We start from the raw sequence: 5,000 nt of genomic DNA, 5'->3' as shown, positions 1-5,000 counted from the left end.
TAGGGTTAGGGTTAGGGTTAGGGTTAGGGTTAGGGTTAGGGTTAGGGTTAGGGTTAGGGTTAGGGTTAGGGTTAGGGTTAGGGTTAGGGTTAGGGTTAGGGTTAGGGTTAGGGTTAGGGTTAGGGTTAGGGTTAGGGTTAGGGTTAGGGTTAGGGTTAGGGTTAGGGTTAGGGTTAGGGTTAGGGTTAGGGTTAGGGTTAGGGTTAGGGTTAGGGTTAGGGTTAGGGTTAGGGTTAGGGTTAGGGTTAGGGTTAGGGTTAGGGTTAGGGTTAGGGTTAGGGTTAGGGTTAGGGTTAGGGTTAGGGTTAGGGTTAGGGTTAGGGTTAGGGTTAGGGTTAGGGTTAGGGTTAGGGTTAGGGTTAGGGTTAGGGTTAGGGTTAGGGTTAGGGTTAGGGTTAGGGTTAGGGTTAGGGTTAGGGTTAGGGTTAGGGTTAGGGTTAGGGTTAGGGTTAGGGTTAGGGTTAGGGTTAGGGTTAGGGTTAGGGTTAGGGTTAGGGTTAGGGTTAGGGTTAGGGTTAGGGTTAGGGTTAGGGTTAGGGTTAGGGTTAGGGTTAGGGTTAGGGTTAGGGTTAGGGTTAGGGTTAGGGTTAGGGTTAGGGTTAGGGTTAGGGTTAGGGTTAGGGTTAGGGTTAGGGTTAGGGTTAGGGTTAGGGTTAGGGTTAGGGTTAGGGTTAGGGTTAGGGTTAGGGTTAGGGTTAGGGTTAGGGTTAGGGTTAGGGTTAGGGTTAGGGTTAGGGTTAGGGTTAGGGTTAGGGTTAGGGTTAGGGTTAGGGTTAGGGTTAGGGTTAGGGTTAGGGTTAGGGTTAGGGTTAGGGTTAGGGTTAGGGTTAGGGTTAGGGTTAGGGTTAGGGTTAGGGTTAGGGTTAGGGTTAGGGTTAGGGTTAGGGTTAGGGTTAGGGTTAGGGTTAGGGTTAGGGTTAGGGTTAGGGTTAGGGTTAGGGTTAGGGTTAGGGTTAGGGTTAGGGTTAGGGTTAGGGTTAGGGTTAGGGTTAGGGTTAGGGTTAGGGTTAGGGTTAGGGTTAGGGTTAGGGTTAGGGTTAGGGTTAGGGTTAGGGTTAGGGTTAGGGTTAGGGTTAGGGTTAGGGTTAGGGTTAGGGTTAGGGTTAGGGTTAGGGTTAGGGTTAGGGTTAGGGTTAGGGTTAGGGTTAGGGTTAGGGTTAGGGTTAGGGTTAGGGTTAGGGTTAGGGTTAGGGTTAGGGTTAGGGTTAGGGTTAGGGTTAGGGTTAGGGTTAGGGTTAGGGTTAGGGTTAGGGTTAGGGTTAGGGTTAGGGTTAGGGTTAGGGTTAGGGTTAGGGTTAGGGTTAGGGTTAGGGTTAGGGTTAGGGTTAGGGTTAGGGTTAGGGTTAGGGTTAGGGTTAGGGTTAGGGTTAGGGTTAGGGTTAGGGTTAGGGTTAGGGTTAGGGTTAGGGTTAGGGTTAGGGTTAGGGTTAGGGTTAGGGTTAGGGTTAGGGTTAGGGTTAGGGTTAGGGTTAGGGTTAGGGTTAGGGTTAGGGTTAGGGTTAGGGTTAGGGTTAGGGTTAGGGTTAGGGTTAGGGTTAGGGTTAGGGTTAGGGTTAGGGTTAGGGTTAGGGTTAGGGTTAGGGTTAGGGTTAGGGTTAGGGTTAGGGTTAGGGTTAGGGTTAGGGTTAGGGTTAGGGTTAGGGTTAGGGTTAGGGTTAGGGTTAGGGTTAGGGTTAGGGTTAGGGTTAGGGTTAGGGTTAGGGTTAGGGTTAGGGTTAGGGTTAGGGTTAGGGTTAGGGTTAGGGTTAGGGTTAGGGTTAGGGTTAGGGTTAGGGTTAGGGTTAGGGTTAGGGTTAGGGTTAGGGTTAGGGTTAGGGTTAGGGTTAGGGTTAGGGTTAGGGTTAGGGTTAGGGTTAGGGTTAGGGTTAGGGTTAGGGTTAGGGTTAGGGTTAGGGTTAGGGTTAGGGTTAGGGTTAGGGTTAGGGTTAGGGTTAGGGTTAGGGTTAGGGTTAGGGTTAGGGTTAGGGTTAGGGTTAGGGTTAGGGTTAGGGTTAGGGTTAGGGTTAGGGTTAGGGTTAGGGTTAGGGTTAGGGTTAGGGTTAGGGTTAGGGTTAGGGTTAGGGTTAGGGTTAGGGTTAGGGTTAGGGTTAGGGTTAGGGTTAGGGTTAGGGTTAGGGTTAGGGTTAGGGTTAGGGTTAGGGTTAGGGTTAGGGTTAGGGTTAGGGTTAGGGTTAGGGTTAGGGTTAGGGTTAGGGTTAGGGTTAGGGTTAGGGTTAGGGTTAGGGTTAGGGTTAGGGTTAGGGTTAGGGTTAGGGTTAGGGTTAGGGTTAGGGTTAGGGTTAGGGTTAGGGTTAGGGTTAGGGTTAGGGTTAGGGTTAGGGTTAGGGTTAGGGTTAGGGTTAGGGTTAGGGTTAGGGTTAGGGTTAGGGTTAGGGTTAGGGTTAGGGTTAGGGTTAGGGTTAGGGTTAGGGTTAGGGTTAGGGTTAGGGTTAGGGTTAGGGTTAGGGTTAGGGTTAGGGTTAGGGTTAGGGTTAGGGTTAGGGTTAGGGTTAGGGTTAGGGTTAGGGTTAGGGTTAGGGTTAGGGTTAGGGTTAGGGTTAGGGTTAGGGTTAGGGTTAGGGTTAGGGTTAGGGTTAGGGTTAGGGTTAGGGTTAGGGTTAGGGTTAGGGTTAGGGTTAGGGTTAGGGTTAGGGTTAGGGTTAGGGTTAGGGTTAGGGTTAGGGTTAGGGTTAGGGTTAGGGTTAGGGTTAGGGTTAGGGTTAGGGTTAGGGTTAGGGTTAGGGTTAGGGTTAGGGTTAGGGTTAGGGTTAGGGTTAGGGTTAGGGTTAGGGTTAGGGTTAGGGTTAGGGTTAGGGTTAGGGTTAGGGTTAGGGTTAGGGTTAGGGTTAGGGTTAGGGTTAGGGTTAGGGTTAGGGTTAGGGTTAGGGTTAGGGTTAGGGTTAGGGTTAGGGTTAGGGTTAGGGTTAGGGTTAGGGTTAGGGTTAGGGTTAGGGTTAGGGTTAGGGTTAGGGTTAGGGTTAGGGTTAGGGTTAGGGTTAGGGTTAGGGTTAGGGTTAGGGTTAGGGTTAGGGTTAGGGTTAGGGTTAGGGTTAGGGTTAGGGTTAGGGTTAGGGTTAGGGTTAGGGTTAGGGTTAGGGTTAGGGTTAGGGTTAGGGTTAGGGTTAGGGTTAGGGTTAGGGTTAGGGTTAGGGTTAGGGTTAGGGTTAGGGTTAGGGTTAGGGTTAGGGTTAGGGTTAGGGTTAGGGTTAGGGTTAGGGTTAGGGTTAGGGTTAGGGTTAGGGTTAGGGTTAGGGTTAGGGTTAGGGTTAGGGTTAGGGTTAGGGTTAGGGTTAGGGTTAGGGTTAGGGTTAGGGTTAGGGTTAGGGTTAGGGTTAGGGTTAGGGTTAGGGTTAGGGTTAGGGTTAGGGTTAGGGTTAGGGTTAGGGTTAGGGTTAGGGTTAGGGTTAGGGTTAGGGTTAGGGTTAGGGTTAGGGTTAGGGTTAGGGTTAGGGTTAGGGTTAGGGTTAGGGTTAGGGTTAGGGTTAGGGTTAGGGTTAGGGTTAGGGTTAGGGTTAGGGTTAGGGTTAGGGTTAGGGTTAGGGTTAGGGTTAGGGTTAGGGTTAGGGTTAGGGTTAGGGTTAGGGTTAGGGTTAGGGTTAGGGTTAGGGTTAGGGTTAGGGTTAGGGTTAGGGTTAGGGTTAGGGTTAGGGTTAGGGTTAGGGTTAGGGTTAGGGTTAGGGTTAGGGTTAGGGTTAGGGTTAGGGTTAGGGTTAGGGTTAGGGTTAGGGTTAGGGTTAGGGTTAGGGTTAGGGTTAGGGTTAGGGTTAGGGTTAGGGTTAGGGTTAGGGTTAGGGTTAGGGTTAGGGTTAGGGTTAGGGTTAGGGTTAGGGTTAGGTTAGGGTTAGGGTTAGGGTTAGGGTTAGGGTTAGGGTTAGGGTTAGGGTTAGGGTTAGGGTTAGGGTTAGGGTTAGGGTTAGGGTTAGGGTTAGGGTTAGGGTTAGGGTTAGGGTTAGGGTTAGGGTTAGGGTTAGGGTTAGGGTTAGGGTTAGGGTTAGGGTTAGGGTTAGGGTTAGGGTTAGGGTTAGGGTTAGGGTTAGGGTTAGGGTTAGGGTTAGGGTTAGGGTTAGGGTTAGGGTTAGGGTTAGGGTTAGGGTTAGGGTTAGGGTTAGGGTTAGGGTTAGGGTTAGGGTTAGGGTTAGGGTTAGGGTTAGGGTTAGGGTTAGGGTTAGGGTTAGGGTTAGGGTTAGGGTTAGGGTTAGGGTTAGGGTTAGGGTTAGGGTTAGGGTTAGGGTTAGGGTTAGGGTTAGGGTTAGGGTTAGGGTTAGGGTTAGGGTTAGGGTTAGGGTTAGGGTTAGGGTTAGGGTTAGGGTTAGGGTTAGGGTTAGGGTTAGGGTTAGGGTTAGGGTTAGGGTTAGGGTTAGGGTTAGGGTTAGGGTTAGGGTTAGGGTTAGGGTTAGGGTTAGGGTTAGGGTTAGGGTTAGGGTTAGGGTTAGGGTTAGGGTTAGGGTTAGGGTTAGGGTTAGGGTTAGGGTTAGGGTTAGGGTTAGGGTTAGGGTTAGGGTTAGGGTTAGGGTTAGGGTTAGGGTTAGGGTTAGGGTTAGGGTTAGGGTTAGGGTTAGGGTTAGGGTTAGGGTTAGGGTTAGGGTTAGGGTTAGGGTTAGGGTTAGGGTTAGGGTTAGGGTTAGGGTTAGGGTTAGGGTTAGGGTTAGGGTTAGGGTTAGGGTTAGGGTTAGGGTTAGGGTTAGGGTTAGGGTTAGGGTTAGGGTTAGGGTTAGGGTTAGGGTTAGGGTTAGGGTTAGGGTTAGGGTTAGGGTTAGGGTTAGGGTTAGGGTTAGGGTTAGGGTTAGGGTTAGGGTTAGGGTTAGGGTTAGGGTTAGGGTTAGGGTTAGGGTTAGGGTTAGGGTTAGGGTTAGGGTTAGGGTTAGGGTTAGGGTTAGGGTTAGGGTTAGGGTTAGGGTTAGGGTTAGGGTTAGGGTTAGGGTTAGGGTTAGGGTTAGGGTTAGGGTTAGGGTTAGGGTTAGGGTTAGGGTTAGGGTTAGGGTTAGGGTTAGGGTTAGGGTTAGGGTTAGGGTTAGGGTTAG

The sequence above is a fragment of the Lonchura striata genome, unplaced genomic scaffold, assembly GCF_046129695.1.
Source record: "Lonchura striata isolate bLonStr1 unplaced genomic scaffold, bLonStr1.mat Scaffold_97, whole genome shotgun sequence".
NCBI classification, from domain to species: Eukaryota; Metazoa; Chordata; class Aves; order Passeriformes; family Estrildidae; genus Lonchura; species Lonchura striata.
Note: the sequence above shows the minus strand (reverse complement) of the source record.